Below are 16,436 nucleotides of genomic sequence, written 5' to 3' on the forward strand. Positions count from 1 at the left end.
GGCAACTGGACCAGCACCCAGCACTAGCAAGGACTCACCTTCCGAGGATGCCCAGGCAACTGGACCAGCACCCAGCACTAGCAAGGACTCACCTTCTGAGGATGCTCAGGCAACTGGACCAGCACCCAGCACTAGCAAGGACTCACCTTCCGAGGATGCCCAGGCAACTGGACCAGCACCCAGCACTAGCAAGGACTCACCTTCCGAGGATGCCCAGGCAACTGGACCAGCACCCAGCACTAGCAAGGACTCACCTTCTGAGGATGCCCAGGCCACTGGACCAGCACCCAGCACTAGCCATAACTTACCTGGGAGTACCAATTGAGCTGTACAGCACAGTTCTAATGACAATAAATATACAAGGTGTAGTTTATATGATATAAGTGTACTGCAGTAGTGTGATTCTAGTGGTCTGTACTTTATGTACATGACTGTAGTGTATAATGTACATTTGTTAGAAAAGTTACTGTTCTTTAAACAATTTATATTCATGTGTATGGCACTCTCAGGATATTAAGGCTAACAAAGTTTGCACTACACAACTCAACTGGTAGGGTCAGTACAGTACTGTAATGTGCAATATCAATTTATTTCATTGCAATTCAAATTCTTTGTTATTTAAATTTTTCAAAAGGCAAATGTGTACTTGCATATGTATTATTAACTTTTTTTTTGGGGGGGAAGGGGGATGCTGGGGCCGGATTGATGGAATGAATTCCACACATGAATGAATCGGCTACGCTATCGGCTACGCTATCGGCTATATAGCTCGTTCAAGTGAGGGCACACTGTATTACTCATATAATTTCTACATTTACTGTCTACATTTAATGTCATTTAATTATACGCATTTCTTTGATAAAGTGTTTACTCGTGTCCTTTATGATCTTGGTTATTTGTAAGTGCTGGCCTCATTAACCTTAAATTATAGTATGTTTATGTTACTCTATGTTCTGATATGTTCCGAGAAAATGTCATGAGGAGCAGTTCTAAATACACCTTGTATTTCCATTCAGTAATTAATGTAAATAAACTACTGTACTGTTGCTAGAACTACTGACTCCGTAATGTAATAATCTATGCCAGTACTCTGACTATACTCTGTACCTGTAAAGTAAGGCTGTAAAGTACCTGTACATATTTTTTGTCAATTTTACTGTAAATTATCTACTTAAAATTATCTGTTAGTTTAAGGACTTCCCCAAAACTCTATGCGTGCTAATGGCTTTACAGGAATGTAAAATCAACTTCATTTCTATGTTCTCTCTTAACCCCCAATGTACCTTCTAGTATATAAATAAATAATTAAATGCTTGTCATCCTTATGAATCACCTTTGTATTAATTTTTTATTTTCTTTGAACATTCTCATTTTGTTAACTTACTTCTCTTATAGTATTAAGTGTTTTACCCCGTCACAACATTAATTAAAAATTTCTATATTACTATTAATTTTGCCCGAAACGCTTTGCGTAATAGTGGCTTCATTAGTACAGTATGTGTAACTGCTGTCCCTTCAATTGAACAATACTCTTATTACACATAGAAATCACAATAGTGTTATCTTGAGATCTTGAGATGATTTCGGGGCTTTTAGTGTCCCCGCGGCCCGGTCCTCGACCAGGCCTCCACCCCCAGGAAGCAGCCCGTGACAGCTGACTAACTCTCAGGTACCTATTTACTGCTAGGTAACAGGGGCATTCAGGGTGAAAGAAACTTTGCCCATTTGTTTCTGCCTCGTGCGGGAATCGAACCCGCACCACAGAATTACGAGTCCTTCGCGCTATCCACCAGGTTACGAGGCCCCCTAATTAATAAAAGCAGAATTAAGCAGAATTAATAAAATGATAACAGATACATTGCAAGAAAGAAAAAAAATGAGATGAGAGAGATTAGTAGGAATATTAAAGCACATTGGTATATTAAAGTTCAGATTGATTGCATTGACAGCTTGATTGGTAATTTAAACAAAGATTAATAGGCACCATACAGCAAATTGAAAGCACATATAAGAAGACAGCAATGATCACAATGGTAAAGTTGTTTGGACCAGGTACATGGAGATTGGGTAGCACTAGATACAGTGCAATTTTAAAGCAACAAAGTAGAAAACTATGAAGATGAAATGAAGTACTTTTTAAGTTTTGTTTTTGAATGATGCACAAGCTGGACATCTTTTCAATTCATTAGGAGTGAGTTCCATACACTAGGTCCCTTTATTTGCAAAGATTGTTTGCACAGATTAAGTTTGACTCTGGGGATATCAAAGATATACTTATTTCTGGTGTGGTGATAATGGGTCCTATTACATCTGTCCAGGGAGAGTTTCAGAACATGATTTGCATTTAAGAACAGGGTTTTGTAAATGTAGTTGACACAAGAGAATGTGTGGAGTGAGATTATGTTTAGCATGTTTAGGGAGTTAAACAAGGGGGCTGAGTGTTGTCTAAAAACAGAATTTGTTATTATTCTGATAGCAGATTTTTGCTGGGGGATGATGGACCTGAGGTGGTTTGCAGTGGTTGAACCCCATGCACAGATACCATAATTAAGATAGGGATAGATTAGTGTATAATATAGTGAGATGAGGGCAGACTTAGATACATAGTATCTGATTTTGGAGAGTATACCAACTGTTTTAGAGACTTTCTTAGTTATGTGTTGAATGTAGGTGCTGAAGTCGAGTCTCTTATCTAGGAATAGGCCAAGAAACTTTCCATAATTTTTATTACTAATGCTAACATTGTCTATCTGAGGCTGAATTGCATTTGTTGATTTGCTTCCAAATAAGATGTAGTAGGTCTTTTCTATGTTAAGTGTTAGTTTGTTGGTCGACATCCATAAGTGGACATTTTTTTAGTTCATTATTAACAGCATTATTTAGTGTATGTGTTTTGGGGTTAGAGTAGATGAGGGTAGTATCATCAGCAAACAATATAGGTTTCAGAATGTTGGTGACATTAAGCAGACCATTGATGTATATAAGAAATAGGAGAGGTCCCAAGATGCTGCCCTGTGGCACCCCAATGGTTATTGGTAGAGTGGGAGAGGTTATATCATTTATGGCTACACATTGGTGTCTATCACTAAGATAGGATTGGATCTAGTCCAGGGCATGACCTCGGATTCCATAATGATGCAGTTTATGTAAGAGGTAGTTGTGATTAACAGTATCAAAGGCCCTTCTCAGGTCAATGAAGAGTCCAATCGGAAACTCATTTTTGTCAAGGGCTGAGTAAATTATATCAAGGAGACTAATAATTGCGTCATTAGTACTCTTTTGGGAGCAGAAGCCAAACTGACAAGGGCCGAGTATGTCGAATTTTACAAGGTAAGAGTACAGCTGTTTGTGGATAATTTTTTCAAATATTTTTGATAGTACGGGTAGGTTTGATATTAACAAATTTGAAATAAGTTTGTTTGTTTCATTTCAAGTTTGAAATGAACAAATCCACAAGGGCCGTGATGAGCGTTCAAATCTACGTCCGAGAGTGTGTAATGAAGGAAGGGCGAAGAGGTAGAACAGCTTATTGACAGAGCTCAGGTGCATGGCAGAATTGTGTAAAAATCCTAGTTTGTCTCGGAGAGACTGCAGGATCCGTGGTAGGTCAAGTTGATTTCTTGGTTGCAATTCTTATCCATGTCGTAGCTCAGTCGATTAACCACCATGCTGCACCGAGCTTATTGTGAAATTCCTTGTGCGCATGAAATAAAGTGTTCCCTAAAAATTCTTTTTTTTTTTGTAAAATGATAAATTTCCTTCCCAGAACATGTCTATGTAAAAATAAATACCAAATTCCACTTACTTTGGCTGTGGGGACGTGGACAAGGTGCGTTGTGATGTCATCAGGGGCTGGTCGCCCGTGCGTGACACGCCCAGACACGGTCGTGCGGGCGATTCAAGCACCAGATGTTGACACAAATATATTTTCAATTATCTGTTTTATGTATTTCCAATGATGTTTTATTTGTTTGTTTTTTTATCGTATATGATGCATATTTGTATCCTTTACAATATGTATACAGTAGAATGTTCATAATGTTCCATGAAACTGTGATACATGTGTCAGCAATGTGTCCACAATAAATGTTTATTGTCGCAATAATACTTGTTAAAAATTCACTAAAATTACAATATGTACAGTTTCACACACTACACAGTAACACACTGTATTACACACTCAGTACTTTGGTAGTGAGTAATAATCAACGAAGTAGTCCAGGATACACAGTGCGACTTCTCTCTCATTGCACCAGGTACAGATAGAATTTTGCTTCCTGTTTCTTTGTTCTGTGTGCTTGTAAATAACGCACTCATGTACACCCTTGGCATTAGTACCTGTAGGTGGTATGTAGCCAAGCATGTAAAACATAAGGTAGTCTTGCAAAGATTACAGGGAAAGATCAATTTGTAAGGTAGTCGCGAAAAGATCGCCTTGTAAGGTCCCACACAGGAAGAAATTCAGCCAGCCTCAAAGAGTGTCTGTCAGTCTGGAAGAGATTCAGCCAGCCTCAAAGAGTGTCCGTCAGTAAAGAAGAGATTCAGCTATTCTTGAAAATATCTATGGAAAACACCACCATGGAAGCTGCTAACACTGTTTATCTATGCTACTTGTATCAGATGCATCATCACTGAACACAGAAAACAATTCATCTATGTATCATCTAAATAAATTGGAGATAGCATAGGTGGGCAAGGGTGGCGCTCAGAGCTACAACTGGATACGCTCACTGTATTGTCCTCATAGGTGCTGGATCACTTGCATCTGACCTTTGTGTTAGGTTCTTATTGCGCCTAGCTTTACAAATATTATGACCCTTATATTCTTCAAATATTAAGGCTTGAATTTCACCAACAAAGCGTGATCTTTCAACTCCGCGTCGGACAGGTGTTTGGGAGCCAGAGGTGCGCGGGCCACTCATGGTTGCTCACTCAGTACTAACCCAGCCAGCAGCCCTAGGGCATAAGGGGAATTTTTTCCAAGATGGCTACCTCTCACTGGAGGTCCTAAGAGTCCATTTCGTACACAACCAAGCTCGCACACATTTAGAATGGGTACAAAAAAATCAAACCGAGTATTCTCGGTTGGCGCAGTTAAGTGGTTAAAGAGCGTCTGGGATCTTCTCGGATGTAGGTTCGAACCCTCGTCATGACCCCTTGTGGATTTATTCATTTATTACTCTTATGTTCTTTTGTTCTTTTTATTACACTCTTTTGAATAAATAATAATAATATTATTACTGTATTAATATTATTATTATTATTTACTCAGAAAATCACACTAACGTGATATACATCAATGAGAAAATTTACTCGGGTTGTGAGGCGATGCGAACCTGCAATGTTTGCATCACCTCACAGCCCCAGTGGATCGTTCATTGATGTATATTTCCTTAGTGCGATTTTCAGTGTAGTATCTGAAGTTGGGCGTACAGTGTTCAACTACAACACTTTACTCCTTCACCTGAGTGCTTGGAGGGGTCTTACGTAAAATTTGGACCGGCTTCAAGTCTTCCTGTGATATAAGGATATCACAGACTTCCTGTGACATCAGTAGAAATCTGATTGTAAGACTTTTAGGAAGTCAGTGGTGGTACAGTGGTAGAGTATGCGGCAGGCAATGCCTTGGTTGTGGGTTTGCGACACCACACAGTCCCAGGAGATTTTCTCGTTATTATTCTTATTCTTATTCTTCTTCTTATTATTATTATTATTCGATAGGCCAATGTCCACACCCCAACAAAGCCATAGGCCTACGTCTACATCCCAACAATGCCATAGGCCTATTTCCACACCCCAACAATTGCATGTTGGGGTGTAAGACAATGGTGGAGCAGAAAGTACTCAAGTACTTACGGAGGATGATGAGAGTGCGAGGAACAAGGTGGTCAGGTGGAGCCAGTGACTCCTTCCTTCAACAGTTTTGTCTCTCCCTCGTGGTATATCCTCAATGTCTTCAGTGGTGTGGCCTCACCACACACTTACACTGCCACAAGTGTCCTGAGAGTACTGTGGGAGGGACAATTTGGCGGGTATTGTGGTCACAGGTCTTTAAGACAAGCGAACTTCACGAGTCGTGGAGACGTCTATAGCAACCTTTGTTGTGATGACGTCACTCGCTCGCTCGCTTACCCGCCACCGTGCTCTTCCCATTTTCTTTGGTTACCGATCTTTGCCGACCTCTAATTAATTTATTTATTTATTTATTTTATTTATTTATATACAAGAAGGTACATTGGGTTTGTGAGAATACATAGCATAGTATTTACAATCTTGTAAAGCCACTAGTATGCGCAGCGTTTCGGGCAGGTCCTTAATCTTAATCTAATCTAATTTTAAGTTCACCCCAACGATTAAGTTCATTAATTAAGTTCATTAATTAAGTTCATAATTAACCTGAGAGCCACTAATACTGGTGGCCTCAACGAGGACAGGAAGTTGGCGGCTTGTCAAAGGTCCTACCCATTTGCCTGGACGATCTTTTCTATCTGTATTTTAAAACCCAGTAGAGTTTTGGCGTTTACCTTACCTCCTCTTTGGCTGGTAGGCTGTTCCACGGGTTTACCACCATACGGGTGAAAAAGCCTCTCCTGTTTTCTGTCCTACATTGTGGCTTGTTGAGCTTGAACCCGTTGCTCCTCGTTCGTGTTACATCTGACCTTTTGAAGAAAGTGTCCGGGTCGACATCGTCCAAATTATTGAGTATTTTAAGTGTTTCGATGAGCTCCGCCCTGTCATGCCTGGTTTGCTGTGTTGTTTGGCCAGTGGCCCTTAACCCTTCCTGATACGAGAGATGACTAAGCTCTGGTATGATTTTTGTTGCCCGGTGTTGCATCTTCTCCAGAGCAGCTTTCTGAAGATAAGGTCTCAATGCCTGTATGCAATAATCCAGGTGGGGGCGCACCAGAGACTTATACAATTGAAGGACTACTTTAATTTACTTGAAAGTAAAGGCACGCTTGATTATTCCCAAGGTTTGGTTCGCTTTTTTTACTGCCGCTCCCACTTGTTGTGCAACTTTTAGTGAATGATGGATTCTGATTCCAATGTCGCATTCTTCATCTATCTGTTGTAAGGTAGTGCTGGCAATTTGGTAGTTGTGACGTGGAATGTTATGCCCTACAGGCAAGGTCTTGCATTTATCGACATTAAAGAGCATTTGCCAGTCATCTGACCATTGGTGGAGTTCATGTAGATCTCTTTGTAAGGTCTCAATATCACTTTCACTTCCTTCTTTATCATAGATCTTAGTGTCATCTGCAAATGTGTCATCTGGCCAACATTCCATCTCCCAGGATGAACAGGACCAGCAAAAGCTGCTTGACTATGTTATTGTGTCGTCCCAAAATATTCCTGTGGAACGTGAAGGTGAAAAGTGTATTGAAATAGTTCATGCTCTCATAAAAGACGAATTGCGTGTCACTCTAAATAAAACCGACATTATTGCTGCCTACAGAGTAGGCAAAAAGAATCCATCAGGTCTAACCCAGCGAAAAATTCGCCTCAAGCTAGCTTCCCAGTCCATAAAATCGCAACTTGTCCGGACAGCTGCATCCTAACGAAAGGGAATCTACATCAACGAGTGCTTGACTAGAAAAAAGACAGCAACTCCTCACCGCCTGCGTCAAATCCGTAAACAAAACCCAGATGCGATTCATCAGTGATTCGTTAGAGATGGCGTGATTAAAGTGAGAAAGATCTCAGTAGGTAAAATGTTTACAATTGCTAATGAGGATAACCTCAACACTTTCCTCTCCCAATGTGGTTTGTCTCACCTTATTATCCCTCTCATTGAGTCAACATAATTAACCCCCTTGTCACCTAGTGCAGGCTACGTATCCTAAGTCTCTTTGTTACACTTTTTTAAAGTAAATTTTAATTTAATGTATATTAGTCATTTATTGGACTTAATTAATTGAGTGCATTAATATATCTTTAGTTCTTATTAATTATAGGATCAAAACTAAACTATTTATAGTTAATAATCATTCGATTAAACTTGCCTATGTTTATTATTCAACTTTTTTCTTTGCTTTCATTTATTACCTAGGTTGCCTAGCCTCGCCATGCTCCCTTACTCCATTGTACCCCTGGCTTTGGCTGTGTCTCAAAATGCAAATTATTACTTACAGTGTACCTGAGAGTACTGGTAAGCAATCTACTTCATTTTCTTTTTGTTCATTTTGTGTTTATCTTGTATAGGTCTTGTTTATATTTTAATTCCCCCCCCCCCCTTTTATATCAAAATTTTGTTTTGTAATTGCCATTCTTGCCTTGTTTTCCTGCAACCAGCCTTCTTATGCAAACAAGTATAGACCCAGAACTAAACCTCTTATACTTATCTTTGACAATCATCACTTTAATGATCAAAATTGCAAATATTTTACAGCACATGATGTAAACAATGTATTAACACATAATCACAATATCTCTGTAATTAACTTGAATGTAAGATCACTTAGCAAACACTTCGATGATGTTAGTGCCTTGATTGAAACTATTGACAACAAATTCTCTTTTATTATACTTACTGAAACGTGGTTAAAAGAGGATACTACTCAACTCTTTAATATGCCTAACTACTCAGCAATTCACAACTGTCGACCAATTCAGAGAGGTGGTGGTACTGCTCTTTACTACCACCAAGAACTAACATGCTTAAAAGTAATTAGAACTAGAGACTACTGTGGGGAGTATATCTCTGCTAGTTTCAGAGTCAAGGGTGCTGAGTCTGTCCTGTCTGTGGGAGCAGTCTATAGAATTCCTAACACTGATGTGTCCGAATTCAACTCTAACCTTAGAAATCTAATACTAGATAACAGACTGAACAAAAACCATCTAATTATCGCAGGGGACTTTAATATTGACCTCTGCGAACCTGAGCATCCTACTGCTGCCAGCTTCCTCAACTGTATGAATTCCTGCTTCCTCATACCCTTAATCACTAGACCTACTAGAACCTAGCAGTGCAATCTTTTCTTCAAAAAACTCTCAACCTTTATAACACCCACTGTCCTATGCTAACGAAACAAGTCACAACTAAAAGGCTAAATAATCCTTGGCTTACAAAGGGGATACTTAAATCCATTAAGACTGAATAATAGCTAGGAAGACTGACTCTGGAAAAACTTATGTCATAACCACTGAAGCACACCTCACTTCTTTCCTGGATGACTGTGGGATATCAGCTGAATAACCAGAACATAATTTGTAGTCTCACATACAACCAAAGTGTACTTAAGCTCTGCCTTTCCTTTCCAAAGGTGTTTATTTTTATTTTTATTTTAATTTTTACTTTATTTTTTGTTTGTCATCTTTGCCTGTTTTATACTCTTAATTATTTGTTCTTAGTTAATCCCCCTGTCACTAAACCTAGGGCTTTTTATTACCCTGTTAATTAACCATTAACATATGGTGTCAAATTTTATAAACTAAAATTCATTAAAAAAGTAACAACAACAAATTACTTTCATCAAATTATCTTCAAGATCATTTTTTTTATGATTATTATTTTTCTTATTATTTTTTATTTTACATTTATATTGACAGTCTCTACTGATTTTTTGTGTTTTATTTTATGTAACTTCTGTGTCCTCCCTGGCTATCTATTGGATCTTTATTTTACTTCTAAATTGTTACTATTTTATTGTATCTGCTCTTATTCTTGTGTTTTGCTTTATCATGTATCTTGTATCGTGATCCCTCTGCATCTCTATGCACACTGATATTGATCCTGATCAAAATCTTATGTCTCATATCTATACCAACCAGCACATTGATCATCATTATTGTAAGTATTTCACAGCACACCAGGCTAAAAACAAACTCCAAAATAGCACCTATCTATCAGTTTATAACCAAAATGTTAGATCACTTGGTAAACATTTTGACGATTTAAATGCACTACTCACAGCACTAGGTACTAACCTATCGTTCATTATTTTAACAGAAACTTGGCTAAATAAAGACTATACCCAACTCTACAACTTAGCTGGTTATAAAGCCATTCATAACTGTAGGCCTAATAAAAAAGGTGGTGGCACAGCTATATATTACCGAGATACATTTATCTGCAACAGTGTTATTAGTGACAGGGATGACTACTGTAAATATACTTTTGCTCAGTTTACAATTAAATCCCTTAAATCCTCTTTGACTATTGGAGCCATCTATAGATTTCCTAATACTAACATAGCTTCTTTCTCAGACAACCTAAGGAATCTTATTATAAACAACAATCTCAACAAAAACCACATCATTCTGGGAGGAGACTTTAATATTGACCTGGGGCAACAAAACTGCTCTCAAGTTGACTATTTCCTTAACAGCATGAACTCCTGTATGCTAATCCCCACTATCACCAAACCTACCCGAGTCACTCAAACATCAGCCACTACCTTGGACCACATATGGACAAACATAACAGCTCCCCTTGTATCTGGTATAATCTACGACAGAACAACTGACCACTATCCTACCTTTCTCATAGCGAACATGGACATAACACCACCAAAAAGCAAGAAACTTTCATTTAGGCTACACAGTGAATCAGCTTTAGACAATCTTACAGAGGCACTTCACAATATTAACTGGGATTCTGAATTCAATAATACCCATGATATAAATTCATTAGCTAACCTCTTCCTCTCCAAAACTCTAAGCCTCTACAACCTTCATTGTCCCCTTCTTACAAAGCAAGTAACTGACAAAAGATTAAACAATCCGTGGCTCACAAGTGGCATTCTCAACTCAATCAACAAGAAACATGAATATGAAAAGAAAGTTAGGATTGGCCTAGTTTCAAAGGAAGTAGCTAAAAGGTACTCATCAATGCTTACCAGTATCATAAGAAAGGCAAAACTTGCATATTATGTGAATAGATTCAATGAAGCAAAAGGCAACATGAAAAACACTTGGAAAACTATCTCTAGTATCCTAGGAACTAAACAACACTCACATAACCAAATAAAACTCTACAAGGATGGGGGTATACCGTCAACTGTTTTAGAAATGGCAAATGAATTTAATAGTTTCTTTTCATCGGTTGGTGCTAATCTTGCCAGTAAAATCCCACAGACTCAGACACATATTAACACATATCTCTCAGGCAGCTATCCAAACTCTCTTCTCCTTTCACCAATCAGCCCGGCAGATGTTGTGTCCCTCATACACTCTCTAAAAACCAAGGCAGGGAACACCAGTGAAATTCCGTCCATTGTGTACAAGAGAGCCTCCCATGCCCTTGCCCCACCCATAGCACTACTGTTCAACAAATCTATAGAGTGTCACACCTTCCCTGATATCCTCAAAAAAGCAAGAGTAACGCCAGTCCATAAAGGAGGCAATCCGGCGGACATAAACAATTATAGACCAATATCAAATCTACCCATTCTATCAAAAATATTTGAAAAAATTATTTACAAACAGCTCTATTCCTACCTCGTAAAATTCGACATACTCAGCCCCTGCCAGTTTGGCTTCCGGTCCCAAAAGAGTACCAATGATGCAATCATTAGTCTCCTTGACATTATCTACTCAGCCCTTGACAAAAATGAGTTTCCGATTGGACTCTTCATTGACCTAAGAAAAGCCTTTGATACTGTTAATCACAACTACCTCTTACTTAAACTCCAGCATTATGGAATCCGAGGCCTTGCCCTTGACTACATCCGATCCTATCTTAGTGACAGACACCAATATGTAACCATCAATGATACAACTTCTTCCACTCTACCAATTACCGTTGGAGTGCCACAGGGCAGCATCTTAGGACCTCTTCTATTTCTTATATATATAAACGATCTGCCTAATGTCTCTAATATTCTCAAACCTATATTGTTTGCTGACGATACTACCCTTATCTACTCAAACCTCAACCCACATACACTAAATAATGTTGTGAATAATGAATTAAAAAAAGTCCACTTATGGATGTCAACGAACAAACTAACATTAAACATCGAAAAGACTTACTACATCTTATTTGGAAGCAAATCATCAAATGCAATTCAGCTACAGATAGACAACATTAACATCAATAATAAAAATGATGGCAAGTTTCTTGGCCTATTCCTAGACAAGAGACTCAACTTCAGCACCCACATTCAACACATAACTAAGAAAGTCTCTAAGACAGTTGGTATACTCTCCAAAATCAGATATTATGTTCCTAACTCTGCTCTCCTCTCACTATATTATGCACTAATCTACCCCTATCTTAATTATGGGATCTGTGCATGGGGGTCTACCACTGCAAACCACCTTAAGCCCATCATCACACAGCAAAAATCTGCTATCAGAATAATAACTAACTCTGCTTTCAGACAACACTCAGCTCCCTTGTTTAAATCTCTAAACTTGCTAAATATTAACTCCCTCCACACATTCTCTTGTGTCAACTACATTTACAAAACCCTGTTCTTAAATGCAAACCATGCTCTGAAACTCTCCCTGGACAGATGTAATAGGACCCATTATCACCACACCAGAAATAAATATCTCTTTGATATCCCCAGGGTCAAACTTAATCTGCGTAAACACTCTATGCAAATTAAGGGACCTAGTCTATGGAACTCACTCCCTAGTGAATTGAAAAACTGTAAAACTTTTGCCTTATTTAAAAGCAAAACCAAAAAGTACCTAACTTCATCTATTTAGTTTCCTACACAGAGCCTTAAATTTGCTCTGTACCTAGTGGTACCCAATCTCCTAATTTTTATGTAATATCAAACAACCTTATCATTGTGTTCATTGCTGTCTTCTTTTATGTGCTAGCCATATGCTGTATTGTGACTACCAATTTTTATCAACTACCATTCAAGCTGTTATTGCAATCAATCTTATATTGTTTCTGCTGTATTGTGCCTACCAATTTGTTGTCAACTACCATTTTAAGCTGTCATTGCAATCAATCATAGCTACCTATGTGCTTTAATATACTGTACCTATAATTTTCTCTCATCTTTTTTTTTTTTCATTTCATGTAATCTGTTATCATTTTTTTGTCTATAAATTTTGCAAGTATTTACCTCCTTAAAATTTTCTTAGATTAAGGACCTGCCCGAAACGCTGCGCGTGCTAGTGGCTTTACAAGACTGTAATTACCATAATTGTATCCTCACATTCCTTATGTACATTCTTGTATATGCATAAATAAATAAAATAAAATAAAAATTAATAAAAAACATGACCTTGAGAACAAGTATAGGTTAGGAATCGTTTCCAAAGAATTTTCAAAGAATTACTCATCATTGCTATCTAAAATAATTAGGAGAGCCAAAATTAAATACTACGAAGATAAATTTACCCACACAAAGGCCAACATTAAGAAAACATGGAGCACAATTTCACAAATATTGGGATCGAAGAAGATTTTAAATAACAAACCAATATTCCTGTCAAATAATGATGGTCTGCTTTCAGCCTCAATAGTTCAATAGGTTCTTCTCTTCCATTGGGTCATCCCTTGCAAATGATATTCCATCTTCCAAATACAAATACAAATATTTATTCATGTAGAGTACATACATGCAAAGTGAGATACAAAAATTTATAGATTTATAGATATAGCTAGTACATACAATGCCTAAAGCCACTATTACACAAAGCGTTTCGGGGCAGGAAAAACACTAAGACTAAAACTTAATACTAATTTTGATTAAAGTATAAATTGTGTTGAGAAAAAATAAAAAAAATGAAAAAAGGGGGCGGGGTAAACTTGGAAGAAAAAAAAATAAAAAATACAATTTGGTCAACAAACAGCATTGTTTCAATTAGTAGACATGGGTTGACATTTTGGGGGTGAGGTAGGTTACATGGAGTTAATAAGGTAGTACTTTGTTTTTATCTTAAACTGGTTGGGAGAGGTACAGTCTTTAAGTCCAGTCGAGTTAAGTCCAAATTAGTACAGTCCAGTACTAATATTCAGGACAATCTTACAGGTAACTATCCACAGTCTCTGTACCTAATGCCTACTAATTCCACTGATGTTACTGACATAATCCTTAACCTTAAAACCAAGTCTGGTGCCCTTGAGGAGATACCGACCCTTATTTACAAAAAAGCCTCCAGATCTCTAGCTCCTGCTATTGCATTGCTCTTCAACAAGTCACTTGAACTCCAAACCTTTCCAGAAATTCTAAAAAAAGCAAGAGTAACCCTTGTCCACAAATGTGGTGATCCCACAGATGTTAACAACTTCAGACCTATATCAATTCTGCCAAACTTGTCCAAAATATTTGAAAAACTTATCTACAAGCACCTTTACTCTTATCTAGCCAAACACAGTATACTTAGCTCTTGCCAGTATGGCTTCAGACCCCTAAAAAGCACTAATGATGCGCTTATTGTATGATTAACTTGATACATGCAGCTCTTTATAAAAATGAGTTCGCTGTTGGGTTATTTGTGGACCTGCGTAAGGCTTTAGATACTGTCAACCACCAAAACATTCTTCTTATATTACAACATTATGGAGTCAGAGGTCACTCCCTGCAATACATTAAGTCTTACCTTACTGACAGGCTCCAATATGTTTCTGTGAATAATTCAATTTCTCCCACACTACCCATCAACATTGGTGTTCACTAGGGCAGCATACTTGGCCCTCTCCTCTTTCTCATCTACATTAATGATCTTCCAAATGCCTCCCAACATCTCAAACCAATTCTATTTGCTGACGACACGACCTTCATTTACGACAGTCCTGACCCCCTTGCTCTAAATGTCACAGTGAATACTGAACTAAATAAAGTCCATCACTGGCTAACTGCCAACAAACTCACCCTCAATATTGACAAAACTTTCTATATTTTGTTTGGCAATAAATCCTCAAATCAAATAAATCTCAGGATTAACAATACCCAAATTTGTAACAAAGTAGATGGCAAATTCATTGGCGTTCTCATTGTCCGCAAGCTGAATTTCCAGGGACACATTCTAAATATATCCCAAAAAAGTTTCAAAAATTGTTGGCATTCTTTCTAAGATCAGATATTATGTACCTCGCCCTGCCCTTGTGACACTCTATCACTCTCTCATCTATCCTTATCTCAGCTATGGTATTTGTGCTTAGGGTTCTACTACCCAAAATCATTTACGTCCTCTAATTACTCAACACAAAGCTGCTATTAGTACAATATCTAACTCTGGACCCAGACATCACTCGGTACCCCTACTCAAATCTCTGAATATGTTAGATATTAAGTCACTGCACATCCTCTCATGTGTATTTTATATATATAAAACGCTGAACTGTAATGCCAATCCTGACCTTAAAAGCTTCCTAGAAGGTTGTAACAGATCCCATGAGCACCACACCAGAAACAAATACTTATTTGATATTCCAAGAGTACGACTTAGTCAAACTATAAATGCTTTACAAATCAAGGGACCTCGAATGTGGCATGACCTTCCCAACCATGTTAAAGACTGTACCTCTCCCAACCAGTTTAAGATAAAAACTAAGTACCACCTAATTAACTCCCTGTAACCTACCTCACCCCTAAATGTCAACCCTTGTCTACGATTTTAAACAATGCTGTTTGTTGACCAAATTGTACTTTTGTTTTTGTTTTTCTGCCATGTTCCCCCCCCCCCCCTTTTTATTTTTTTCTTATTTTTCTCAACACTTTTTATACTTTAATCTCAATTAGTATTAAGTTTTAGTCTTTAGTGTTTTTCCTGGCCAAAACGCTTTGCGTAATAGTGGCTTTAGGCATTGTATGTACTAGCTCTATCTATAAATCCATCAACTTTTGTATCTCACCTTGTATGTATGTACTCTACCTGAATAAATATTTGTATTTGTATTTTTGTAATTGCCAAAATGATGTACCTTGCATACATCAGATCTTTAGTGGATTATGCTGCACCTCTGCTTGTTTTGATGCCTGAAAGAAAGCTTGAGGGGCTTGAAAAACTGCAGAACGAAGCCTTGAAGATTATCCTTGGGTGCCCTCGTACCACAAAGATACTTAACATGAGAAAGGAACTTAATATTCTGAGCGATGTTGATTGTGTTACTGAAATTAACTGTCAAATTGGTATAAAAATACTTAGGCTAACTCATCCTAACCCTTGCACAGAAGCCCTCCAGAATTTCTTTATTGAAGGTCAACATTGTTCCAAATGGATGACTAAAACTGGAACTCGACTCAAAATGTATCAGGCTTATGATTTGTACCAAGAGAGACAACTACGGCACTTTCCTGCATATTGATGCTCTGTCCACAGAGCATTCTCTCTCTTAAATCATATACACTGATGGTTCCCTACACCGCCCCACGGGTGCAGCTGGAAGTGCAGTTGTCCTGACAATGGACGATGGCTTGTACTTTGAGTTGGGAGTCCGTATAAACAACTGGGCCTCTACCCTTCAGACCGAACTATTTGCCTTGATCCTTGCACTGAAATGTGTACAAGTCTCCAAACTTGAT

The 16,436-nt window shown here is 38.0% G+C and overlaps 1 protein-coding gene across 4 annotated transcripts in view; it reads right to left on the bottom strand.

The window, feature by feature from the left end:
- The window catches only part of LOC138371337 (tripartite motif-containing protein 59-like), a 395,572-nt gene that overhangs the window by 107,758 nt on the left and 271,378 nt on the right, over positions 1-16,436 (bottom strand). For 2 of the 4 annotated variants that reach the window (XM_069336126.1, XM_069336124.1), the window contains exon 1: positions 5,857-6,085. The exons of the other annotated variants lie outside the window; for them this stretch is intronic. The gene's annotated coding sequence lies outside the window, so the exon portion shown is untranslated. Of the gene's footprint in view, positions 1-5,856; positions 6,086-16,436 lie in introns of those variants that run through there. 4 annotated transcript variants of the gene reach the window in all.

The sequence above is a fragment of the Procambarus clarkii genome, chromosome 35 (genome assembly GCF_040958095.1).
Source record: "Procambarus clarkii isolate CNS0578487 chromosome 35, FALCON_Pclarkii_2.0, whole genome shotgun sequence".
Classification (NCBI taxonomy): domain Eukaryota; kingdom Metazoa; phylum Arthropoda; class Malacostraca; order Decapoda; family Cambaridae; genus Procambarus; species Procambarus clarkii.